The 27,687-nt window shown below is 46.5% G+C and overlaps 1 long non-coding RNA gene across 4 annotated transcripts; it reads right to left on the bottom strand.

Moving 5' to 3' along the window:
• Positions 1–765: 765 nt before the first annotated feature.
• Positions 766–27,561, bottom strand: LOC119867736. 4 transcript variants are annotated; one of them, XR_005384463.1, is made up of 5 exons: positions 24,968–27,561; positions 24,490–24,588; positions 24,175–24,364; positions 2,204–2,290; positions 766–1,200 (listed from the first exon to the last, which is right to left on the bottom strand). It is a non-coding gene; the product is annotated as an uncharacterized LOC119867736 (long non-coding RNA). The 4 variants fall into 4 exon arrangements; XR_005384461.1 differs by having other exon boundaries at positions 24,175–24,588; positions 24,968–25,077; positions 25,187–27,561; XR_005384460.1 differs by having other exon boundaries at positions 24,175–24,588; positions 24,968–27,558.
• Positions 27,562–27,687: the final 126 nt, after the last annotated feature.

The raw sequence follows: 27,687 nt of genomic DNA, 5'->3' as shown, positions 1-27,687 counted from the left end.
TCTTCCAAGGATTGTGTTCCTTTATTTTTACTGGCGTTACTGGAGGGGGGGGTCTTTTTAAATGATGTAGTGTCTAGGGCCCCGCCCCCCCACCCCTAAGGAGGACATGCAGATATCCTGTCACCGAGGTCATTCCCGGACTCCAAGACAGGCAGGAGGTGCCTCCTGTGGTCACAGCGTCTTCATCTTTGGTGGAAGTGAGGGTTGTCTGGGCAACTGAGGTCACGCAGCCGAGGTTACGCAGCCACCCTTGTGCAACTATGAGGTCTTAGCCATGATGCGGCATGGCCTCATTCAGAAACAGGTGCGCTGGGTCCTTGAGAACAAGCTAATGCTGGCCATGCTCCCCACGTGCAACCTGGACCCAGAAGGACAATGTGAACTTCTCACACTGAGAAATACGAGTCCGAGTGAGTGAAGATACTCACCTGTGCTCTTGTCGTTCTGCCTGAAATCTACCCAACTCTGCACCTGGCATCTGTGAGAGGAAGAGGGACCCAGCGTTGGGTGCCTCGCTCTGCCCTTGGGGTACCTCTGCTCCCTGAAGTGCTCCCGGCAGAGGTACCCCTCCTGGTCTTCCTCCCCAGGATCCTGTCCTGATATCTGTGCCTTCACACCTGAGCTTTGCATGCCCTTCCTTGTAGCAGCTCTTTCTTTGTGACAGATGTGTAAATAAAGAAAATGGGATTTTCCGCATCAGCCAGACGGCAAGGTGAAGGCGTGAAGCTGGGCCCCAGCGAACGAGCAAGCAAACACACAGAGAACTCAGGGTAGGTGGTCACTGTATTAAATATTTGACACATTAATTCAAACCTATGAGGTTGGTGCCATCATGAGTGGCCCTACTGCATGCATGAGACAATCCAGCAGGTGGAGGCTGACAGCTGGCCCCAAATCTGTAGACACACATGAGACATATCACACACTTGGATCCGATGGTCTGGCTCCAGGCTGTGCTCGCGACCACAGTGGGTAGCGCCTCTGAGTGTCCTCGAACTTGTTGGCCCTCTGCTGGGGTCTCACAGGGCCACGCCCAGATGCAACCAGGTCTCATGAGGCCACGGCCCCGGTCCAGTGGGGCTAGGCCCCATCTAGAGGTCCATCAAGCTCACTCACACTGTTGGCACAGCTCATGTCAGTCACCTGAGGGCTGGATTTCTGTGGTACTATAAATCAGCCTCTAATTTCTGTGGATTGCTCCTAGAAACAAAGAAATCCTTTGGTAGATTCTGCAGACTCTTGTGATCCGTTCTCATGATCCCCCAGAATGTGGCAGAGCCTGAACTCAGGCCTGTGGGAAATGAGATGGCACCTACCTATCCAGTAAGTCACTGGCATCCTAGGAGACCGAGCCAGAGAGCAAGAATCACGATAGGTTCCCAGCTTCCTGCCACCTCTAAACCCCTCCCCACCTGGGTCCCCCAGAGCTAGGGGTGGTGCCCTGCTCGCTGTTGCCACGGATCCCTCTCACACCAACCGGTGGGTGCCGCCTACCACTTGAGGGGACCCCCGGGGTCTGCACCTTCAGTGTGTCCACACTTAGCCCCTGGATGGTCTCTTGCAGCTCTGTGAGCAGGTTGCTGAACTGTGTCATGACTCTGGAGATGCCAAGGATCGTGGCTACCTCTGCTGGCATGTCCTCTAGTGGGCCTGGCCTCCCACCTTGCTGCTGGCTCTCCAGCTGGGCCTCCAGCCTGTGGGTCCCACAGGCTTCCTAGAGCTCCAGAAAAGGGATTCCCAGAGACTCATGGTTTCCTCCTGGCCATTGGACCGCCAAGTGTTCTCAGCGAGAATGCTGGTGCCCCATGCTCCCTCACCCCCACGCTCTTGTGAGCATCCACAGGTGCCACGCCACAGCCTGCTCAGCTGCACTCTCCCACCACTGGCCCAGGGACCCCTCATTTCAGGAGCGGGACAGACAGAGACGAGCCCATGGTTTTCAGCCATCCCCTTCAATCATCACTGTGAGCTGTTTGGAGCAGGACTGACTCTCGTCTCATATTTAAACCATGTGAAGATCAGAGGGAGGACTTGGCCCAGGTCACAGCCAGTAGACTCTGAGGCTGAGCCAGCACTCGGGACCCTCTCCCAACACACAGGCATCAGGCCCCTCCAGGGACCACGGAGGCCAGAGTAGGGAGTCTGGGCCCTGAGGTCCCTCGAAGGCGGCCCTTCCCCGGACCCGCAAATCCACCTGCAACACCTGCAGCTTCTCCTCCTCCTGTGCCCTGAGCCATCCAAGCTCCTTCAGCTCTCTTCTGAGTTTCCTGATCCTGCGGTTGAGCCTTTCCTAGAGAGACGTACACACATTCTGTCAGCCTGGGGGTGGGGGTGGCGCTCAACGGGGCACACCAGAGTTCCTGCCTAGAACCAGAGTCCTCCAAACATCCTGCTTGGGCTAAGCAGCCCTAAAGATCGCTGAGTGGATGGTGGCTGGGAGAAGAAATGTGTAATTTCTTGAAGTCTAAACTACCAAAAAATAACACAGTAACAGGATTTATTCCACCTGAATTCAGGATATTTTTCTCTCTATGTCTAAAAGCTGTTTGCTGATCCCTGCAACTCTTTGCGCCAGTGAAGCCAGCCTAGTGGGACTGAGTCAGCAGAGAGGCAAAGCCCCTGTCCTGCTGGGTGGGCAAGAGCCTCTGTGGCCACAAGCCCATAGCCTGAGGATGCAAGGCCTCTCTCTAGATCTCAAATCAGTGTTTCCACAGGTCCCTGTGGCCCTAACTCCATAGAGTTAGTGAATGATTTCAGATCCTAAAAAATCTGTTTTCAGGTTTTTGATAAACAATGAGGGAAGCAATAGAGAGAACAAATCCAGGTCCCTCTCTGAAGCCAGGCAGGAAGGCGAGCTTGAGATGGGTTACAGACCCAAATGTGGAGTCTGCCAAACTATAAATCTAGTAGAAAACAACGTTGGAGGATAAACTGTGACTAGTGCAGAGGGAAAGCTGTCTGAAAACCCCTGTCAATAGGCAATATTGTGGTTCAATTAAAACACCGTGGACAAAATTAATAGCAAAATGCCAGGTGAGAGATGATAGCATAGTGTCTGAAACCAAGAGACTCAGATGTAGAAAATAAAAAGGAAAGTCTGCACATCAGGTGAAAACAGGAGCCCAAGAGGAATGTTTGTAGAGAACATGAATAATTACTGCACAGAAGAGGGCACACAAAGCACTACCATGCACATGATGAGTGCCTGAGCTCACCTGGGACCAGAGACATGGAAACATTACTGGACACCCAATGAACGAGTGGCCAGCACGAGGGCATGGGGAGGAATCTGTGATGGAAGGGCCATGGCAGCTGATGCCAGGGACGAGCTCAGCCCCTCAACTGACGCTGCTGGCACCTACGTCTGTGCTCCTCTGTGACCCACAGAACATCCCAGGGAACCCCTCATGCAGGCGCTGGGAGGACAGCTCAAGGTGGCATCATGCCCCCAGAGAGATGGATCATGCCCAGTCCAGTCCTGGGACAGGCGGGGGCGGGGTGGTGAGCAAGGAGGCAAGTGCCTCTATGGAAGACCAGCTGATGGAAGCATGGGAGACACAGAACATGGGCTGATGTTAATGACATAGCCTTGTGGATCTGTGAGAAATGGAACCAGTCCGACAACAGCACCTTGTTCATTCCACATACAAATGCACAGCACAGCAATATGTTTTACCAAACCAACTACAATAAAAACCCAACAAAGACTCTAAAAGGTTGCCAGGGAAGGGAGGGGAGTGGTAATTAGGAAGTGCGTTTGTGAGCCAAAGATAAGGACATGCAGTTAAAACGGAAGACTGTGTGCTTCATTCGCTAGATTCTTCCCACAGCTGGTCAGAAAAATATTTTTAGATTTTGTTGTTGCTGTTAGCTATTTATGAAGAGTATTTTCTTTAATTTTTGTCATTTTTTTGCCTCATTTCCTCTTGTAAACTCTCAAAATGTATTGCTTTGGTCAAGAAGAGATATACAGACAGAGGCTGGAGTCAGGGGAGGGGACCTGGGAAGTTCTTCCTCACCCTGAGAGTCTGGATGAATTGAGGTCAGGGGCCAGAGGTTGGCAGAGGCGAAGAGAGAGCCACAGGAGGCAGAGGACACAGGGGTGCCCCTGGGTGTCACCGGCAGCATTCGGTAGAATGGGCACCATGGATGACCCACGGCAGAGATGGAAGGGAAGGTGGGAGGGAGGGGCCCAGGGGAATGCAAATGCTCCAACAAGCAAACAAATGGCCCTCACCTGGCGTTCCCCCAGTCTTTTCTTTCTCCACCCTCATAACCCACCTTCTGGGCCCCACGTCCTCTCCTCGGGCCCCTGCACTGCTCAGCCATGGGCTTGCTTCTCTTTGGAGACCTCTCCCTCCAAGGTCACCAGAGATCTCTGGGAAGGGAGATCTCTGGGAAGGCCCCAGAGGGCCTTTACTTGGGCTTCCTCCTCCTTGAGGTAACTGTCCCCAAATCCTACCCCCACTCCGTTCTTCCCACCCCACCCATCCTTCCTTGTCCTGGTGCCTCTCACACTGCCCCTCTGCTTCTTCACTTTTCCCTCCACGAAGGAAGCCTTCTTAGGGTTGCTTATTTAACCCTTCTCTGTCTCCAAACTCTGCCCTTAATTTTCCATTCTGAAGGCTTCAGATATCATCCTAATTCCCAAACCAGGTATTTGTCCCTAACAGTCAATCCCATATTTCCAACCAAGAGCGAATTCTCTCCCATTGCCCTAGCTGCAGCTCAAAATCAATATGGAAAGGCCAACATCATCCTGTCCACCTTACTTTTGTGCAGTCCACTGCTCTCAACCTCCACATTTCTGTCATTGGACTCAACACCTGCTGTCATAACACTTGACATCTCAGCCATATTTCATCTTTGACCTGTGTTATTCCTTTCTTCAAGATGACTTCTCATTACTCAAAATAAGCCCAAACTCCTTAACTCTGAGTCCAAGCTGTCAGGGATCTGACCCCGATCTCCATCCCCAGTGCTGCCCCCCACTGCCCCTCAGGCTCCCCACTAACCAAAAGAATTACATGTAGCTTCCTGAACACACTCCATGTGGCCACATCCCCTCAAGCCTTATGGCCTACTTCCCTCTGCCAAGAATGCTACTTGTTTCTGCCTACCAGAATCAGGTCGATTCACAAGATCCAGGCCGAGAAGCCATAGTCTTACCTCTTGGTATAGTTTAAAATTTATTTTTTTTATTTAAATTCAATTAGCCAACATTCAGTAAAACATTAATGTGAGATGTAGTATTCGTTAATTCATCAGTTGCATACAACACCCAGTGCTCATCACATCACCTGCCCTCCTTCATGCCCATCACCCACTTACCCCATCTCCCACCCCCTCCCCTGCAGCAACCCTCACATTGTTTCCTAGAGTTAAGAGTCTCTCATGGTTTATTTCCCTCTCTGATTATATAGTTTAAAATTTAATAAAGAGTTTGAAGTCAATTGCAAACATTCTATAAGCTAAAAAATAAAGCAAAGATAGTAATAAATATAAATGCATGAAATAATCAAAGATAATACAGATATATCATTTATAATATTCAAATAAAGTCCTCTTTTTTTTTTTTTATTTATGATAGTCACAGAGAGAGAGAGGCAGAGACATAGGCAGAGGGAGAAGCAGGCTCCATGCACCGGGAGCCTGATGTGGGATTAGATCCCGGGTCTCCAGGATCGCGCCCTGGGCCAAAGGCAGGCGCCAAACCGCTGCACCACCCAGGGATCCCAAGTCCTCTTTTTAAAAATGGATTCCTCCCTTTTTGCATTAAAATAATATTTAGTGGATGAATGTCATATGAGTATGCACTCATTAGAAATAATAATCAAGGGGACCCCTGGTGGCTCAGCGGTTGAGCATCTGCCTTCAGCTCAGAGCGTGATCTCGGGATCTGGGATTGAGTCCCACATCGGGCTCATTGCAGAGAGCCTGCCTCTCCCTCTGCCTATGTCTCTGCCTCTCTGTGTCTTTCATGAATAAATAAATAAATAAAATATTTTAAAAAGAATTAAAAATCAAAATTGTACAAACTTGCTTTCCTAAAATATATATATGCACATATTTTGTTTTTAATTTTTTATTTTCCTTGTCTTTTCTTTCTACCTTTTTTCTAACAAGCTTCTCATAACAAGCAGACTAAAGCACACCTAGGCACTAGCTTTCTATATGTATATGATTTTATCTTATATTACTTTTAGATTTTCTTTTTATAATTTTTTTCATTTTTATTTTATTTATTTTTTTAAATTTTTTAAATTTTTATTTATTTATGATAGTCACAGAGAGAGAGAGAGAGAGAGAGGCAGAGACATAGGCAGAGGGAGAAGCAGGCTCCATGCACTGGGAGCCCGACATGGGATTCGATCCCAGGTCTCCAGGATTGCGCCCTGGGCCAAAGGCAGGCGCTAAACCGCTGCGCCACCCAGGGATCCCTCATTTTTATTTTTTATTATTTCTTTTTTCTATTTTTCCTTTCTTTCTTTTTTTATTCCCTGCAAAATGACAAGATGGAGGAATTCACTCCAAAAGAAAGAACAGGAAGAAATGATAGCCAGAGATTTAATCAGTGCATATATAAGTGAAATGTCTGAACTAGAATTTAAAACAGTGATTATAATGATGCTAGCTGGGCTTAAAAAAGCATAGAAGACACTAGAGAATCCCTTACTGCATAGATAAAAGAACTAAAATCTAGTCAGCCTGAAATTTAAAATGCTATAACTGATATGCAGTTCCAAGGGGAGGCCATAAAAACAAGGATGAACAAATCAGAAGAGAAATCAGTGATATAGAAGATAAACTGATGAAAAATAATGGAGCTTAAATGAAGAGGGAAAGAAAACTATTAGATCACAAAGGTAGACTTAGGGTAATAACTGATTCCATAAAGTGAAATAATATCCCCATTACAGGAGTCCTAGAGAAAGAGCAGGAAAAGGAGGCAGAAGGTTTATTTGAACAATTGTAGCTGAGAACTTTCTTAATCTGGGGAAGAAAACAGGCACTCAAGTCCAAGACATAGAGAGAACTCCCCTCAAAATCAACAAAAATAGGTCAACACCATGACATATTATAATGAAATTTGCAAATCTCAGAGACAGAGAAAATCCTGAAAGCAGCTTAACCTACAAAGGTAGACACATTAGACTAGCAGCAGATCTATCCACAGAGACTTGGCAGTACAGAAACTGTTGGCATGATAGATGCAATGTGCTAAATGAGATAAACATGCAGCCAAGAATACTTGATCCAGTAAAACGCTGTCATTCAGAATAGGAGGAGAGATAAAAAGCTTCCAGGACAGACACTGAAAGAATATATGACCACCAAAGCAGCCCTGCAAGAAATACTAAGCAGGATCCTGTAAGTGAAGAGAGAACCCTAGAACCAGAGAGAAACAGAGACAATCTACAGAAACAGGGACTTTACAGGTAATACAATGACACTAAATTTGTATCTTTCAATAGTTACTCTGAATGTAAATGGATTAAATGCTCCAGTCAAAAGACACAGGGTATCGGATTGGGTAAAAAAGCAAGACCATCTATATGCTGTCTACAAGATGTTCATTTTAGAACTAAAGATGCCTTCAGACTGAGAATGAGGGGATGGAGGACTATTGACCATGCTAATGGACATCAAAAGAAAGCTGGAAAACTGTTGTGCCTAAATATTGATTATACCTTTTCTTACATTACTCTGTCCTTATCAATTTTATGTGAAATATGTGAAAGTTAATATAATGTTCATTTTTCATGACTATGTGAAAAAATGCTCAGTTCTGACCTTTAAAAAAAATCAGAGACTTTCTCCCTACTCCCTTCATTCACTATTAAACATAATTTGTACCATTAATAGTTTTTAATATGTACATGCATGTTTTGAAAGTCTTTTTTCTCCTTAACTTTGAATATTATGAATGGTTGTTTTAGAAAATGTAAAAAAAGTTTATAAAGAATATAATTTTTTAAATGTGCAATCTTTGGGCGGCCCAGGTGGCTCAGCAGTTTAGCACCGCCTTCAGCCCAGGGCCTGATCCTGGAGACCCGGGATCGAGTCCCACATTGGGTTCCCTGCAGCCTGCTTTTCCCTCTGCCTGTGTCTCTGCCTCTCTCTCTCTCTCTTTCGAATAAATAAACAAAATCTTTCAAAAATAAAAAATAAAATAAATAAATAAGTAATAAAATTTGCGATCTTAAAAAAAAAAGAAAGCTGGAGTAGCAATCCTTATATCTAACTGGATTTTAAACCAAAGATTGCAATAAGAGATGAAGAACACTATATCATAATAAAAGTGTCTACCCAACAGGAAAATCTAACAATTGCAAATATTTATGCCCCTAACTTGGAAGCAGCCAAATATAAAAGCTAATAAATAACAAAATTAAAGAAACACATTGAAAAAAATAAAATAAAGAAACACATTGATAATAATAACACCCTACTCACAACAATGGATAGACAATCGAAGCAGAAGCTCAACAGGGAAACAAGGGCTTTGAATGACACATTGGACCAGAAGGACTTCACAGATATATTCAGAGCATTCCAACTTAAAGCAACAAAATACACATTCTTCTCGAGTGCACATGAAACTTTCTCCAGCACAGATCACCTACGAGGTCATATATCAAGTCTCCACCTGTATAAAAAGATTGAGATCATACCATGCATATTTTCAGAGCACAATGCTATGAAACTTGAAGTCAACCACAAGAAAATATTTGAAAAGAGTATAAATACATGGAAATTAAAGAGCATCCTATCAAGAATGAATGGGTCAACCAGAAAATTACAGAAGAATTTAAAAAATTCATGGAAGCAAATGAAAATGGAAACATGACAGTTCAAAAATTTTGGGAAGCAGCAAAGGCGGTCCGAAGAGGGAAGTATATAGCAATACAAGCCTTCTCAAGAAACAAGAAAAGTAAAAAAAAAAAAAAAAAGAAAGAAAGAAACAAGAAAAGTCTCAAAAACACAATTTAATTTTACATCTAAAGAAGCTGGAAAAGAACTTCAAATAAAATAAATCAAGCAGGAGACAAGAAATAATAAAGATTAGAGTGGAAATCACTGATACAGAAATTTAAAAAAACACAATATATCAACAAAAGTTGGAGCTGGTTCACTGAAAGAATTCACAAAATTCATAAACCTGTAGCCAGACTTATCAAAAAGAAAAAGAATGGAAAAACATTCAATGCTTATAGATTGGAAGAATGAATATTGTGTAAATGTCTATGCTACCCAAAGTAATTTACACATTCAGTGCAATCCCTATCAAAATACCATTGACATTTTATACAGAGCTGGAACAAACAATTCTAATATTTGTATGTTTCCAGGAAAGACCTCAAATACCCAGAGGAATGCTGAAAAAGAAAACCAAAGATGGGGGCATCACAATGCCTGACTTCAAACTATATTACAAAGCTGTGGTGACCAGGACAGTATGGCACTGGCACAAAAACAGACACATAGATCAATGGAACAGAATAGAGAACTCAGAAATGGGCCCTCAATGCTATGGTCAACTCATTTTTGACAAAGCGGGAAAGAATATCCACTGGAAAAAGTACAGTCTCTTCAACAAATGTGCTGGGAAACTTGGACAGCCACATGCAGAAGAACAGAACTGGATCATTTGCTTACACCATACACAAAAATAGACTCAAAATGGATGAAAGACCTAAATGTGAGACAGGAATTCATCAAAATCCTAGAGGAAAACACAGGCAGCAACCTCTGTGACCTTGGCCACAACAACTTCTTGCTAGACACGTCTCTAAAGGCAAGGGAAACAAAAGCAAAAATGAACTATTGGGACTTCATCAAGATAAAAAGCTTCTGCACAGCAAAGGAAACAGTCAACAAAACTATAAGACAACCTACAGAATGGGAGAATATATTTGCAAATGATATCTCAGATAAAGGGCTCGTATCCAAGATCTATAAAGAACTTATCAAACTCAATACCCAAGAAACAAACAATCCCGTCAAGAAGAGGGCAGAAGACATGAACAGAAATTTCTCAAAAAAAGACATACACATGGCCAACAAGCACATGAGAAAATGTTCCACATGACTTGCCATCAGGGAAATACAAATCAAAACCACAATGAGAGGGATGCCTGGGTGGCTCAGCTATTAAAGCGTCTGCCTTTTTCCCAGGGTGTGATCCTTGAGTCCTGAGATTGAGTCCCACATCGGGCTCCTGGCATGGAGTCTGCTTCTCCCTCTGCCTTTGCCTCTGCCTCTCTCTCTCTCTCTCTCTCTCTGTCTTTCATGAATAAATAAATAAAATCTTTAAAAAACACACACACACACAATGAGATACCACCTCTCACCAGTGAGAATGGTGAAAATTAACAAGACAGGAAATAACAAATATTGAAGAGGATGTGGAGAAGGGGGAACCTTCTTGCACTGTTGGTGGGAATGTGAACTGTACAGTCACTCTGGAAAACTATGTGGAGGGTCCTCAAAGAGTTAAAAATAGAGCTACCCCATGACCCAGCCAATTGCATTACTGGGTATTTACCCCAAAGATACAGATGCAGTAAAACGCTGGGACACCTGCACCCCAATGTTCACAGCAGCGATGTCCACAATAACCAAACAGTGGAAGGAGCCTCAGTGTCCACTGACAGATGAATGGATAAAAAAGATGTGGGGTGTGTGTGTGTGTGTGTGTGATGTGGTATGTACACGCACACACTCACACACACACATATACATACAATGTAATATTACCCATTAAAAAGAATGAGATCTTGCCATTTGCAACAATGTGAATGCAACTGGAGAGTATTATGCTGAGTGAAGTAAGTGAGTCAGAGAAAGACACATAGCATATGATCTCACTCATATGTAGAATTTAAGAAACAAAATGGATGAGGGACGCCTGGGTGGCTCAGCGGTTAAGTGTCTGCCTTTGGTTCAGGGCATGATCCTGAAGTTCCAGGAACAAGTCCCACATTGGGCTCCCGGCAGGGAGCCTGCTTCTCCCTCTGCCTATGTCTCTGCGTCTCTCTCTGTGTCTCTCATGAATAAATAAAATCTTTAAAAAAGAAAGAAAGAAAGAAAGAAAGAAAGAAAGAAAGAAAGAAAGAAAGAAAGAAAGAAAGAAAGAAAAAGAAAACATGAACATAGGGGAAGGAAGGGGAAAATAAAACAAGGCAAAATCAGAGAGGGAGACAAACCATAAGAGACTTAATCATAGAAAACAAATTGAGGGTTGCTGGAGGGGAGGAGGGTGAGGGGATAGGGTCACTGGGGGTGGGCATTAAGGAGGGCACGTGATGGGATGAGCACCAGGTTATAATGATGATTCACTCACCTCTACCTCTGAAACTAATGCAATATATGTTAACTAAATTCAGTTTAAATATAAAACATTTTTTAAAATGAACCTTATAAAATATATATCTACTCTCAATACAAGGTTTAAATAACATCTGATTCAGAAATGCAAAGAAAAGTGCTCGGTGATATATCCTGCTATTGGTTGAGAAGGTAAGTGAGCCCTCAAAAGTCATAATTCTTAATGTAACCAACAAGTTTAATGCAGTGCAATTATACTGAAGGAATGCTCTATAAACTCAGAAGCACTGAATAAGAAGATGCCTCTGAAAAGGTAATCAGCAGGAACATTTTACAGTTTATAAAAAATTATTATATGGCAAAGGTACTGCTAGATTTTTAACGAAAAGGAATAATCATCAAAACTACATAATATCTGTAAGAACAGAAAAAATATTCAAAGGGCTAGAGTAAAAAAGTATATTGTGCTACTATAAAAAGTTAATTTATGTCAAAGCAGAAATAGCACATAGGTGTGGAACAGACTTACTATTACAGAAATGATTTGGGGACAACTGAACCAGAAAAAAGAATTAACATGAAATCATCCCTCATACAACCCAGCACAGTAGATTCCAGAGAAGCCAGGAATTAATTAATATTTAAAAATGAAACAGAACAGTATAATCATTTAGATGGATTACTGAGTAGGACACGGTGATTCTATTTTTTGAAAGAATAAAACTGATTTAAGTGCAAATTTCTAAATGTCTCGATCCACAAATACTCTAAAACAGAAAAGAAATAACAGAGCTTTAAAAAAATGGAGGTTAACCATAACTAAAATAGTTTATCATCTAACAGAGAAAGAACTTTGGTGCCATCACACTTCATTTACGCCCGGTGTGAGGGGAGCTGTGCAGGCTGAGTGGATCTGGGGGTGCAAGTGTCTCCCACAGGGTCAACAATCCATCACCACAGAGCCTGGTCAGGAAGCCACGCTGAGGACCCCCCTGCGCCACCCTGCAGTGACTGTGCCTAGCCCCCAGGTGCTGAGGAGGCCAGCCATGTGGCCCCCTGCTGGACACCCTGGTCACACAGGTCCTTTAAAAAGCAATTTGCCATTTGCAGTATTTTATTTTTTAATATTTTACTTATTTATTCATGAGAGACACAGAGAGGCTGAGACACAGGCAGAGGGAGGAGCAGGCTCCACGCAGGGAGCCTGATGCGGGACTTGATCCCAGGACCCCAGGATCATGCCCTGAGCCCAAGGCAGTTGTTCAACTGCTGAGCCACCCAGGCGCCCCCCATTTAGTATAATTTAGAAAACTTAATTCAAAGAAATAGAGAGAGGCGAGAAGTCAAAGTGAACCTTCACTTTCACAACTGTGCTATAATGTGTGCAGACACACATAGGTCCCCATGGGGTCCCTCCCCCGCCTGCCTCTCCTGCTGTCCCTCTCCAGACAAGTTCTACCCCTGGATGAAGTGCTGTCACCAGGGTGTCCCCAAGCAGCCTTGTGTACACATCCCTAGCTGCACAGCTCATGCTGGGGGCCAGGCTGCCCACCAAGCCTCCTGTGTTCCTCCACACATTCACAGCCCACGCTGTCCACATCTGCCCAAACACTGCCCACACGTGGCCACATGCTGCCCATGATACCCATGCGACCCACACACTGTCCATGCTGCTCATGTCCGAATACTAACTGGACTGGGGTTGGACTGTGAGTAGGTTCTTAAAAATCATGCTAAACTCAACTGGCAAAATAGACATAATGAATACCCACCAAAAAAATCTAAAAAATAAGACCTACCTGACATTAACACACTTTGCAAACATGCGGCATTTAAAATAGCTGGGCCCACAGGGAGGAGCAGACAGAAGAATAGAACAAGGAGTGAAGAAAACACGCAAGTGTGTGTGCACACAGCATGCTGTGAAGCTGGGATTCAAATCAGTGCTGGAACTCTGCGTTATTCAATAAAGGGTGATGAGAAAAACCAGTCGTAACTTGGAAGTTATCTCACACTGTCACCAAAAATGTCACCTTGGATATTCTAAGTCCTCTAGTGCATATGTGGAAGGATATTCACTGAAGCTTTCTACATGATCTCAAAACACAAAAGTGACCTTGAAATAACTCAATGTCTGCCAATTTAGGATGCTACTCATATACTTGCGGGATTCAGCCTGTGTCTGTTCAAAATGGTAGTCCTCTTCTTCAAGAATATATTTATTTATATTTGCATTATTATGTACAATTATCTGCAGCATAAAATAAAATTATATTTCACATATTTCTATATGAAATCAACGAGTTATTCTGACATCAAAAGGTGAATAGAAAGGGAAAAAATGTTCAGATCCAACAAAAATCAGCAATGAAGGAGATACATTTTTAGAGAGAAAGACACTCCTGGATTTCTTGAAAACCAATTGATAAAAAGGATAAACCTATAAGCACATTGCAGTTTTTAGAATTTCTTGTTGATTTAGCATGATACTGGCATCTACAAAGAATCTAGAGCTCATAATACACTTTCACAACAAGGAATGAAAAATAAACACATCAGACTTTTAGCATTTTAATTTAAAGTTAGTGACTGCCCAGGAAAACTCAAAATGCCCTGAAATCATAGAGCTCGCGTAAGGACCTTTTGACAAAAGTTTTCCCAAAGTTAACAATACTGAAATCGACATTACCAATAATCACTGCAAAACTAACTTTTCTAAACTTTCAATTTAAAAACCCTATGTTGGGCAGCCCAGGCGGTTTAGCGCCGCCTTCAGCCCAGGGTATGATCCTGGAGATCCAGGATGGAGTCCCATGTCCGGGTCCCTGCATGGAGCCTGCTTCTCCCTCCGCCTGTGTCTCTGCCTGTCTCTCTCTCTCTCTCTCTCTCTCTCTCTCTCTCTCTCTCTCTCAATCTGTCTCTCATGAATAAATAAATAAAATTTAAAAAATAATAAAAACCCGATGCTAACCATGCTAGAGGAAATATCAGATTATTCATTCTCACCAGAGAAAATGTGTATAAAAATGTTGCCAGGGATCCCTGGGTGGCGCAGCGGTTTGGCGCCTGCCTTTGGCCCAGGGCGCGATCCTGGAGACCCGGGATCGAATCCCACGTCGGGCTCCCGGTGCATGGAGCCTGCTTCTCCCTCTGCCTGTGTCTCTGCCTCTCTCTCTCACTATCATAAATAAGTAAAAATTTAAAAAAAAATGTTGCCATATAAAGATGGAATCAAAAGATATGCTAAAAATATACGGGAAATACAGAGGCAGTCAGAGGGTTGAAAATGTTTTTGTAGATGTTTTCATGTTTGCAGTCAGCTTTTTAATATTTGTAATTTGTCATTGCAAGTAAATATTCACGTTGGCTCCTAGTTTTACATTTTCTAACTCGGGAGATCCTTTTAATGTTTTTGCTTTTTTATTTTGTGGAGCTTGAAGTCACCCCTGAGCTCAAGGGTCCCAGGCTCTGTTCCCCCCATTCCCTCCCCTGCCCCGAACCAGCCAGGGGCCCTGGGTCCTTCTGGCAGCAGCACCAAGCTGCAGCCAGGGCCTCCTCCGACTGTGTGCCCCCGGACGGGTGGGGTCCGCGCCCCGGTCAGGTAGGGTCAGTGCCCCCGGGACACTTGGGGTCCATGTCCCCTGAAACAGTCAGGATCCGCGCCCAGGGACACTTGGGGTCTGTGCCCCCAGACAGTTGGGGTCCACACCTAAGGACATTTGGGGTCGGTGCCCCCACGACACTTGGGGTCCGTGACCCGGGTGCAGCGGCAGGTGGGGAGTGGTATGCACGCCTGGTCAGTGCGCTCTGCGGCCTCGCGCCCCGGAGCCCACGCTCCGGGCTGTTCTCCATCCTGCCCGCGCAGCTGCCGGCTTCCAGGAGGGCTCCACAACCGCTGAACGCCGGGCAGTATAACCAAGATTGCTTCCAAACCGGCTGTTTTCTAAAGCACCCTCGGTCCCCCAAGCGCGGAGGGTGCGCGCTCCGATCCTTCCCGAGCGCGTCCCCCACGCCCCCTGCTGCCCGCGCCCCAACCGCCCCAACGTTCCCAACGGCCACCGACCACCCAACGACAGCTAGTCACCCAGCCGGGGCCACTCGGCCACCCTCCACTCCGCCACTGAGGGGACCACCCCCCCAAGTGTCCACGCCCACAGCGCATTTGGGTCCTGCGAACCTGGACCTGCAGGGCAGCCACCTCCATCCTGCGGATGGAGTGACACACCCCAGGGCCCTGAATGGGTCACTGAAGCGGGTTCCATAAGTGACCCTGGAAGATCCCACAAGACAGGCAGTCTCGGAAATCTGCCTCGGCCCTTCCCCGTGGACCCTCAGCCCTTGAAGTCACCCGTACGGATGCACCTAGCCACGACTCTGGACTGGACAGCCGGACCCATGGGTGAAGCAGCTCTGTCTGCAGGTGAAGCCTGCGGAAACCTTTGCTCACTTACAGGTTTTTAATGCATCATTAGCACCACTAAGTGTTTTCTGTTTGGCTCCTTTTGCGGCTTCTAGAGCTGGCCCAGTTCCAATTTCCTGTCACATCCTGGTCTGCAAACTGAGACCTATCATGGGCCCTACTGCTGGTGTTGCCCTGAGGCCAGAGTCTGGGAAGCAGACTGGCCTTCAGCTCAGTTGCCCCCCTGTGCACCCAAAGGCCTCTTGTCTCAAGCCTGGTGAGGAGGACCACTCTGCTTCTGCTCTTCTGGATGCAAGACTGTACTCCGGCCCTGCCTGGGGTCAGGGGGCTGCATGCTGCCCCGGGAAACTCCATGTGACCATGCATCTCAGAGGAAACAAGGTTTTCTGAGAGCAAAGCCCTGAAAAGCCAGAAACCTGGATCAGAAGGGTTTCCACCTCTGTGGGGGCACTGAGGAATTCATGCCTCCTGCAGGTGAAGACAACTAAAAAATCTGGATAAAATACTCTTAAAGTATCGAGAAAATTCAAATTTTGGGAAAGGAAAGGTTGCTGAGGAGGGGAGCCTGGCATGTGGGGTTGCTTCTGTCTGGGGATGTGTGCTGATTCTGCAGGCTGCTGAGGTCCCGTGCTGTATTTTTAGAAGCTAGAAATGAAGTCCCAGGCCCCAAACTTCATCCCGAGCTCGTTTAAGGAACTCTTAGACTGCTACTGTCAAAAACAAAAATCTTTGCAGGAAGAAACTAACATCATTGCAGGCCTTGAATTATCCTACAGATGCGTTACCAAACACCTAGTTCGCAAGCAAAGATCGCCAGGCTCCCCACGGAGAAGAGACCAGCAATAAGAGAAGCAGATGCTTCAGACACTGGAGTTTCTGGTCACAGACAGGAGAGGGTGGGGGGCAGCAACGTAGATGCCACATTGAAGGAAGAAAAGCTGAGCTGGGAAGACCTGGCAGAAAAGTAGGAATTATAACAAGTGGCTCCACAGATCTGGGGTTGGGAGGTGAGGAGGCTGAGATGGTGTCAGGCACCAAGTCCATGAGCCCTGGAAGTGGAAATGTCATAGCCATTTGGAGCGAGTAGCTCTCTATTTTCCAGGTCAGCTTCTTTCCCAACAAAATGATATAACCAAAAAAATAAAATAAAATAAAATATATCCTGTAACTTTATGATGTAATTTATTTTTAAAGGGTAATACACTTATTCACTTGGTTCAATAATACATAAAGATGTCCATCAAGAAAATTTGCAACCAATCCACCTCTATTCACCCGTCTGCCACGGCCCCACCCCTGCCCCACAGGGAAGCAGTTTTATTTCCTGTGTGTCCTTTCAGCATCCCTTTTAGAAGCAGAAGTAAATCAAGTATAGATTTGTGTTTCTCCCTCTTAAGTAGATTTTGCTCCATAGACACTAACACTGCAGCCTGAAGATTTCCATCCCCTCTACCAAATGGCTTCATTTAACACAGCAACACAAACTGTTCTGCTCCAGGGACCTGGGTGTGAGACAAGGAGACAAAGAAATGGGTGATGGTGTGAGGACCTTTACTCTCTCAGTCCTAAAGGTAATGGTGGTGCTTGCACTGCCACTGCATGCGTGACATCCTCCTGTGTCCCCATCTGTACCGTGGACTCAGGGTGGCATCCCTCCAGGCTTAGGTTTTGGGCATGGTTTGCACTTTACGATGCTGGATGTGAACTGGGTTTCTGGAGGCAGGTGCAGCAGCTGTCTGGTGCCTCCCCAGCCAGAGCTCAGGGCTGTCTCGGGAAACAGGGTGGGGTGCCCACCTTGCCCACTGCAGATCTGTGACAGGGACCATGAACATAAGTCAGAATCAGCAGGAAGATGCCCTTTGGTCCCTGTGGAGCTAAAGAACAGGTAAGGGACCATGGGGGGGGGGCAAGGAGGGAGGCAGACAAACAGCAATGCATTCTTGTCTGGAACAGAAGCTGTCCAGCTTCCTCCTGGAATTATCCAATACCTGAAACCAATAAAATGTAAGATTTGACACCAGGTTTAAAAAATGACTAAGGACAATCGGAGAAGGACAAACATTGTATGTTCTCATTCATTTGGGGAATATAAATAATTGTGAAAGGGAATATAAGGGAAGGGAGAAGAAATGGGTGGGAAATATCAGAAAGGGAGACAAAACATAAAGACTCCTAACTCTGGGAAACGAACTAGGGGTGGTAGAAGGGGAGGAGGTGGAGGGTGAGGGTGAATGGGTGAAGGGCACTGAGGGGGGCACTTGACGGGATGAGCACTGGGTGTTATTCTGTATGTTGGCAAATTGAACACCAATAAAAAATAAATTTATTATTAAAAAAATTAAAAAATAAAAGTAAAAATAAAAAATGACTAAGAAAATTTTACCTCAACATAGAAGATTGAAATGTCCTATAGGGTCACCAGGGTGGTTCAGCGTTGAGCCTCTGCCTTTGGCTCAGGGCGTGATCCCAGGGTTCCGAGATCGAGTCCCACATCGGGCTCCCTTAAGGAGCCTGCTTTTTCCTCTGCCTGTGTCTCTGCCTCTCTCTGTATCTCTCATGAATAAAAATCTTTAAAAAAAAAAAAAAGTTCTATAAACTAGAACAGAGTTTCTTTCCTGGGGAGAACCTCCAAGCCTTGTACATTCACCTTTTCACTTGAGTCCAGGACCAGGGCCCCCTGATCAAAGCCAAAGTTTTTTTCAGAATCTCTAAACCCAACATGGGGCTCAAACTCACAACCCCGAGGTCAAGAGGTGCACATTTCCCCGGCTGAGCCCACTAGGTGCCCCCAAAGGTCCAAAGGTGCATTCATTATATCTAAGCACCCGGGCATAGCCAACACAGGATTGGCCAGCAGGCTTGTCTTCCTGAGCCCCTTCACGTCACCTGCTTCCCCAAATAAGTGGAAAGATTCAGGGAAGATGGAAGCGATTATTCCAGCAGATGGTGGAGAAGAATCACTATAGTGTCACCAGATAAAATAGAGAGAGGATGCTTAGTTCAACTTGAATGGCAGATACTTTCTCAGTATAAGTGTGTCTTGGGATGCCTGGGTGGCTCAGCGGTGGAGCGCCTGCCTTTGGCCCAAGGAGTGATCCTGTGGCCTGGGATCAAGTCCCACATCGGGCTCCCTATGTGGAGCCTGCTTCTCTCTCTGCTTGTGTCTCTGTCTCCCTGTGTCTGTCATGTATAAATAGATTTTTAAAAATCTTTTTAAAAATAAGTATGTCTTAACTTATTGTATCATTTATCATCTGAAGTTCAGGTTTAACTGGTGTCTCACACTTTCTTTTTGCCAAATCTGGCAACCCTCCTTGGCCAGTGTGGGTCACAAAGGAACTGTGTGACTGGGAAAGACAGTGTGTGCAGAGAGGGAACTAACAATGAGGTTGGGTGGAGGCCGGAGGCCCCTAGAGGCCCGTAAACACCAGCAGCAGTTCAGACACTCTCCCACAGAAATCGGGAGTCGACTGAAGATGTGGTTTCTATGTAGCATTTATTGTGGTTTTTTTCTAATTGTAAAAATGAGTGTGTTAACTGCAATATATCCAGAAAGCACAGAAGAGAAGAATTAGCCAGAATCCCATCCGAGCAGCAAGAATTGCGTTGACGTTGAGTGGTGATCTGCCTGCAGGGCGTGGGGGGGGGCGGTGTGGAGCCCTCCCAAAAGCTGGACCCTACCTCCTCCCATCCCCCACTTCCTGCCTTACTTGTGCTGCATCACAGGACCCTGTAACGGGCACTCTGGCGGCTGCCTGTCCAGCTGTCCTCAGGAGCAATCAGCAGTGCCCAGACCTGGGTCTGGCACCCAGAGGTGCTGAAGAGCCATTCTCAGGAGCGCAGGATCCTCCTTCCTTCTCCCTGAACCATATGTGCTTTCATTTCCCTCTGGCAAACAGTCAGACATGGAATCCCTGGGTCACAGGTCCTGAGAGTGTTGGTGCAGATGGTTGGCGCACTCTGCCCACCTGCTCCCCGCACCCAGAGCACCAGAAGGGCCTGAAGTGGACACTTGGCCACAGTCACGAGCGTGACTGTGTCATGACTGTGTCAGGAGAGAAGGGAATAGGGCTCAAGGGAAAAGGGACCCCCACCCCTATGAGGAGCTAGGAACTCAGAACCTCTGGAGCCACAGGGGACTCGGTCCACAGGTCACTTTGTTGGAGCTACCGTGACCACATGCCCCAGATTGCATGCTTTAACACGCTTACTGCTCACGATTCTGGAGCTTAGAAGTCCCAGGTCAGTGTGCTCTGGGGCCTCTCCCCTTGGCTGGCCACCGTCCACACTCAGCCTTTGCTGCAGGAATACTTCTGATACCTGTGTCTTGATCTTCACTCTTGGGGACACCAGTCAGATTGGTGCAACCCTCACTCTGCTACCGAATCTCCAAATGCCCTACATTCCCAAGTAATGGGGTTAGGGCTTCACCGCGTGAACTCTAGCCCCTGACAGGCTCAAGAGAAGCCTGCAGACCACAAGAGGGGCAGACACGTCCCCCAGCCTCTGTTCAGAAGGCAGCTCCCCAGCGCTGCTGCACCCCTGGCCCTCTGGCCACCGCATCCCCTGCCTCCCAAAGGCACTCCAGTCTGTGGCTCTCAGTGTGGCTCTACCAAGGGCTCCGTGCTAGGCTCCAGCCTGAGAAAAGTCAAACTCTCTGGCGTCCTCTGACAGGTCTGTGTCCATCCTCAGCGGCAAGCCTGTGTGTGGCCATTGCACAAGTAGCATTGTTACTGAGGATGGGCAGACTGTTGGACTTCCCTGGAAAAACACCCAACAGCTTCAGAAACGTGGCTCGTGCCACCATCCAGACTGGCAAGTCCAGATTCTGGGGGGCCAGTAGGTACAAGACCCATGGACAAGCCGATGTTGCAGCTGCAGGGAGCCAGATGTGGGACTTGATCCCAGGACTCCAGGATCATGACCTGAGCTGAAAGCAGATGCTCAGCTACTGATCCACCCAGGTGCCCCTAAACTTATTTTTTTTAAAGATTGATTAATTGATGATAGACATAGAGAAAGAGAGAGAGAGGCAGAGACACAGGAGGAGGGAGAAGCAGGCTCCATGCCAAGAGCCCGATGCGGGACTCGATCCCGGGACCCCAGGATCAAGCCCTGGCCAAAGGCACGCACTGAGCCACCCAGGTATCCCTCTAAACTTATTTTAAAATTAAGTTTTTGTTTTTAAAAATTTTATTTATTTATTCATGAGAGACACACAGAGAGAGAGGGGCAGACACATAGGCAGAGGGAGAAGCAGGCTCCATGCAGGGAGCCTGACGTGGGACTCAATTCCGGTTCTCCAGGACCAGGCCCTGGGCTGAAGGCGGCGCTAAACCGCTGAGCCACCCGGGCTGCCCTAAGTTTTTAATTCATTAGTTAACTATATTTGTTTCAGGTGTACAGTATGGTAATTCATCGCGCCCATCCAGCACTCGGTGCTCATCAGGACAGGTGCCCTCCTTCATCCCCATCACCTGTGTCTCTCATCCCCCACCTCCCCTCTGATAACCCTAGGGTGTTCTCTAGAGTTAGGAGTCTGTTTCTGGGTTTACCCCTCTTTTTCCCCCTTTGCTCTTTTGTACTGTTTCTGAAATTTCACATATGAATTAAATCATAAAGGGTTACTATCCAAAAGATATAAAGATATAAAGAACTTATACAACTCAACACCCCAAAACCAATTAAAAATGGCCAGAAGAAGAAAAAAAAAAATGGCCAGAAGACTTGAATAGATTTTTCTTGGAAGAAATAGATTGTTTAACTCGTTGGACTGGCCTGTGTGAGAGCCTGGTTATCTCCATGTGTCAATTTAGCCATGCTTCGGTACCAGGTATCTGGTCAATGCTAATCTAGGTGCGGCCGTGAGCACATGTTTTGGTGAATTAGCATTTAAATCAGTGGACTTTGGGTCCAGCAGAGGAGCCTCCCTGTGTGTCTGCTTCCAGACCGCCTGCAGAGTCTCGCACCTACTGGCCTGCCCCCCAGATTCTGGACTTGCCAGTCTGGACGGTGGCATGAGCCACGTTTCTGCTTCTCCCTCTCCCCCTGCCATTGTGTGCTGGTGCTCACACTCTCGCTCACCTTCTTTTTCTGTCTCATAAATAAAATCTTTTCAAGATTTTTAAAAATAAAAAAAGCTTTAAACATTTTTTTTAAATAACTAATCTCTTTAGGTAAGTAAGTCAAGTGAGGACCAGATGTTTTGGGCCTCCTCCCCACCCTGCTAGCACCTGGGTTGGAGCTGGGGCGATGAGGCTGCCTGTGGGCTCTCCCATAGAGGAAACCCGGTGGGCCTGCCTTGGGACCATCCACCCCATCTGCATGGGTACAGCAGCTGCTAGACTTATGCTCATGCTGTTTGTCTAATTTACCTATTAAGCACATCTCACACCCAGCATGGAGCCTGACATGGGGCCTGAACTCAGAACCTGAGACCAAGAGTCAGACGCTTACCTGGCTGAGCCACCCAGGTGCCTCTGCTAATGCATCTCTCCAGGGAAAAAAGGGAACATCACAGGTGTTGGGTTTTTTAATCCCATTACAGATCCCATTTTTGAGCAATTTGGTCCTTGTTACATTGCATGTAGTAACTGACCTTATGACATTTATTTTTAGGATTGTTTTTCCTTGCTCCTTGTTTGCATGTATCTAATTTTTATCAAGGACTTTAAACCCTATCCTCCCTCTAAGTGGGGTCATATGCTAACCTCACCCAGTCTACCAGCTCCCACAAACATTTTAACCATCAAGGTATTTTAAACAGAGCTGTTTTTTTTTTTAATATTTTATTTATTTATTCATGATAGTCACACAGAGAGAGACAGAGAGGCAGAGACACAGGCAGAGGGAGAAGCAGGCTCCATGCACCGGGAGCCCGATATGGGATTCGATCCTGGGTCTCCAGGATCACACCCCGGGCCAAAGGCAGGCGCCAAACCGCTGCGCCACCCGGGGATCCCAACAGAGCTGTTTTTATTTCTTTCAGTTTCTGATGCCTATTTTTAACTAAGCAAAATTTGTCTCCTAGGGAAACCAGGTACAGGCTCTCCCTTCACAGTGCTGCTCCTCCACATTCTTCACTTGTCCTGAAGTCTGAAAACCTTTTAGAAATCCTTTTACAAAAAAAAAAAAAAAAAAAGAAATCCTTTTACATTTATAACATGCTTTCTCATCACCAGTTGATTGCATTATACATTATTTGCCTTCAGTTTCTGATGCAAGGTGATGACCACTCACATTCTTACCAGCAATGTATAATAAAGGGTCTCATTTTTCCACATCCTTATTGCCTTTGGAAATTAAAAAAAAAATGCCAATCTGGTGACTACAGAGTTTTATCTCATACTGTTTGTATCTCATTATCTATATTTTCCTGAGTACCAGGCAGTTTGAACTTTTTTATTTTAGAATTTAAGAATTAGTTTGAATATTTATTTTTATTCTTTATTCATTTTTTATGTTTTTCCTTTTTAACTAAATTGTTTTATTTTGAAAACATTAGTATGGAAAAGAATAGAAAATCATATAATAAGCAGCCTGGTAACCATAGCCTCAAATCCACAAATGTAAACATTTTGCCATATTAGCTCAAGTCTTTGTCAAATAAAATTAAATGTTAGAAACAAATTGGAGGCTATACTGTTCTCCCTGTGTCTCCAGGAGCAAACGCAATCACGCATGCAGTGTGCACAAGGCCACATGCTTGTGCCTCTGCCATGTGTACATAGGACCTCGAACCCTACAGAGTTTCGTGTGTTTTCACATGTGTATAAACGATCTCATGCTCACTACTGTTTGAAACCAGCCACGTGAACAAATGCAGATCTGTGGATTCCTGTCATGGGTTTGTTTCCCCCAGCAGACATAAAGGACCTAAGAGGACTTTCCACTGCTAGACCTGCCTTATGTGAATTGTGGAAGGGGTCTATCAGCTGAAATGAAAGAACATTAAATCAGTAAAACGAGATCATTTGAAAACATGCAGCACACTGGTAAAGGTGGATGTACAGTCAGATCCACAGCATCATAACACGACAGTGTGTTAGCCACCCAATGGTAACAGCTGTTAGAGGACAAACATATTCAAAATACCATAAAGACAATAACTTATCAGCAGATACGTAATATAAAAAGAGGTAAATTGTGACATCAAAACACATAAAAAGGAGAGTAAAGGGTATCTTTTATATGTGATCAAAAATAAGTTATCAGTTTGAAACAGACTGTTACATCTGTAAGACGTTTCACGTAAGCCTCAGGGTGACAACAAAACCAAAACCTCCACAGATCCATACAATGTGAAGGGGAAGGAAGCAAAGCACAGCAAGATGGGCAATCATCGGAGAAGCAGGACAAGGAGAAGCAGGACAGGAAAGAAGCTTCAAACCTCCAGGAAACGAGTTGGGAATGCTGACCCTTACCTGTCACCGAAGACTTTAAGTGGAAACAGATTAATCATCCAGTCGAGAGGCACAGAGGGGCTTATGGAATTGATAAGAAAACCTGAGATGCCGGTGCTCCTGCAGGAGCCTCCAAGCTGCTGGGCTGGCCAGGATGGAGTAAGTTAGCAATAGGAATGCCGTACAATCCAGTCATCCTATTGCCGAGCATCTATGCAAAGAAATGACAAGTTTGAAGGGATGGATGCAGCCCTGAGTTCACCGCAGCAGTGCCTACAGCAGCCATGACATGGAAGCAGCCCAAGCGTCCCTGCAGACAACGAGATAAATACGCACAATGCGGCAGATGCACACGTGAGGGAATGTTTCTCAGCCTCTGGAAGATGAAATCTTGCCATGGCAACAACACGCATGAACCTAAAGGCGTCACATCAACTGAAATAGATCAGAGAAGGAAAAATACTGTACAAGTCCACTTATATGTGGTAAAAACAAAGAAGCAGACAGATATTGGTAAATACAGAGAACACACTGGTGGTTGTCGGGAGGAGGGAGGTCTGGGCATTTTCAAAGTACGATGGGATGGAGACACAGAAATTTCCAGTATGCATGTCACAGGGATGAGGACAGCCTGGGTGATGAGTGAATAATATACAGCAACCTAGTATGGTGACAGCAGGCACTACACTCACTGTGAGCACCGCACAATGTAGAGAAGTGTTGGAAAAAGAAAACAAGATGCACGTGTATGTATGTGCAGATAGATATGAATATTATTGAGCCATTTGAATAAAAGAGGTCCCATCACTCGCACCAGCATCTTGAGGGGGTGATGCTGTGTGAAGTTTCAGACGAAGATGAAGACAAAGACGGTGGCACCACAAGCTCAGTGTTCAGGAACAGAGATGCTGCAGGACAGGGCTGCTGGGGACAGATGAAGAAACACGAGTTGGGAGCTGCAGACTCCCTGGAGTGAGACAAATCAGGTACAAGGACCTGGTGGGGTGTGGCCCCGGCAGTTAACTGTGCCTACTGTATATTCAAAACTTGCTGCTGGGACTAGATGGTAAAAGCTCTCAGCACGACGGAATGGTGATGCCAGGAGGTGAAGGCTGGGCCCCAGTCTTCCTGCAGCAAAACACGTCACACCTTGCTGAGCACCTGGAGCTCACACAACCTCGTGTGTCAGTTATTTGTCAACAAAACTGGGGAAGCTGGTCCGATGTCCTCAGGGGCCAGACAGACGAGAGGAAGGAGTCCTGGGGGCAAGCCACCCTCCTGAAAGGCATGTGCATGACTAGTATTTTTAAAATCACCATGGCAGTCAAGCAAAACCATCTAAAAGTTCAATTCTTAGGGTGCTGGCAAGCTTGTCATGATCTCAGGGCCAGTCCTGAGGCCACTCAGGTCTCAGTGGGATTGAGCTGTGCATGGAGCCTGTTTGGGATTCTCTCTCCCCATCCCCTCCCCTGCTGCTCACACACCCTCTGTCTCTTTCTCTCATTCCCTGAAAATATAAAAGCAAATAAAAATAAACGTGAAATTCTGCCTCCAGGGGCCAGCAGTTTAGGATGAGTATAAACTAAAATATTCTACAAATGTTAAGATGCTTTAGTCTATTATTCTCTCTTTCTCTCTCCCTTTTTGTGACATTTCCAAATGCCTCTGGCTTTCCTTGCTCTGATCAGGGTGACCTGACCTCTCCCCTTGACACAGGAAGGAAGAGGTTAAGATACAAACTTGTGCAGAGCCTCCACCAGAAATCAATCTAGGGAACAGCACCAAGAAGCAGGAAGACGCCTGGAGCAGAGAATGGGCAGGGGCCCTAGAGCAGAGAACCCAAAGGAGACAGACTGTCCCTGAGCTGTGGGGGAAATAAGGGATCCAGCAGGTCTAGCACCTGCAGAACCACCTGCCTGGAGGGACCTCCTGGCTCTGCCTGCTGGACCAGGAATATCACCACGTCAGCCACGGGGTTGTCTGGAGCACTGGAAATCTCCCCAGACCAGTGACCAGATCGTCCTCGATTGCACAAAACCCTTCACATGTAGGAGCCACGTCCCTGAGGTGGTGGTTCTCCTGGGGTCTGGGCTCTGCATTCAGGAATTCAGGAGAGGCATTGCTATAAGCGGGTTCTGGTGCCCCGGGGCCTGTGCGGCTCAGCCAACTAACTGCCTTCTCAACGTACCCTCCGTTGGTACAAGGCCCTGGACTGTGCAGCCCACTGTGTGACTAACATGTATCCACATGGGGCCCCACCTCGCTCCCGACAAGTGCTGACCCAGTGTCGCCACCCAGTTCCTTCCCTATGGTCTGGGTTATCATGTGAAATCCTGTGTACCATTCATGTGTTTTCTCCCTGTGCCTTCTCCGAGGCCTCTGTCCTTTGGTTCCTTCTCCCTTCCCAGAGCCAGGGTCCACAGCAGACCTGTAGACTCTCTGTAGCAGGAAGCAGCCCTTGACCAGCCATGGCCAATCAAGGGTTTACCAGTATTCTGAGTTGACAGCTGGAGGAGGCCATGTGCCCCACTGCGTGGATATTCCGCAGGACCCTGCCCCACCAACTCTGGGCACCCTTTCTCTGTCAGAGGCAGTGCACATAGGGAAGCATCCTCCCGTCCTCTCCAGTGTCCTGGCAACAACTCTGGGAGGAAGACGCTTAGGCCCGCCGGTCACTGGGGAACCATGGAGAACATCCCAGCCCCAGAGCCAGAGGGAGAGGGCTCCGTGGGCCTGATGGGAAGTTCCCTCGTGTATGCTGAATCCAAGCACCACAGAGTCCACCACGGAGATCCGACAGCAGCCATTGCCCCCAGGGACCTGCCCTGACTGGTCAGATCATAGTTCCAAGAGGCCTGGGAGGCAGTACCTCCTCGCTCTCGCCCTGCTCCCATCCCCTCATCCGTGCCCACTAGCAGGCAGTTCCCCAAGGGCACAAAGGTCTGTGTTTGAGATCTGATGTCTGTTGAAATCAAGGCCATAATGGAAAGTGGAAGGAACGTGGAATTTTGAGGTTTGGGCTCAAGGTCAGACTCCTGAGTTTACTGCATGACCTTTGAGGACTCATCTCTGAGGCTCCAGTGCTCACCTTTCACTCGTGGCAAACATCACATACCTCTTAAGGGGTGCTGGGATGATACATGAGGTATTAGTACTAATTTAGGACGACACCACCGTCTTGTAGGACCCTTGGGCTGCAGATGTCTCCCTGACCCTCACACCCTACCTCCAGCGTGGGCTCCATTAATAATCAGAGCATGACCTACGGGCGAGCTTACCACCGTCCTGAGAGATCCAGACACTGCCAGGAAGCCCTCAGACCTGTAGGCAAGGCTTGCCAATGCCTCCACACAGGGGCAGTTTCACTGGACCGAGGTCTTCTTTTCACTTGGATTTGAGAGAAAGAGAGAGCAGGAGAGCAAAGGCGGGCGGGGGGGGGGGGGGAATACCTCCAACAGACCCTGTGCTGAGCTCAAGGTCAGATGTGAGGGGCTCGATCCCAGGACCCTGAAATCACAACCTGAGCTGAAACCA

This window comes from Canis lupus, chromosome 35 (genome assembly GCF_011100685.1).
Source record: "Canis lupus familiaris isolate Mischka breed German Shepherd chromosome 35, alternate assembly UU_Cfam_GSD_1.0, whole genome shotgun sequence".
Taxonomy (NCBI): Eukaryota; Metazoa; Chordata; class Mammalia; order Carnivora; family Canidae; genus Canis; species Canis lupus.
Note: the sequence above shows the minus strand (reverse complement) of the source record. Positions and strands in the feature narration are given on the sequence as shown.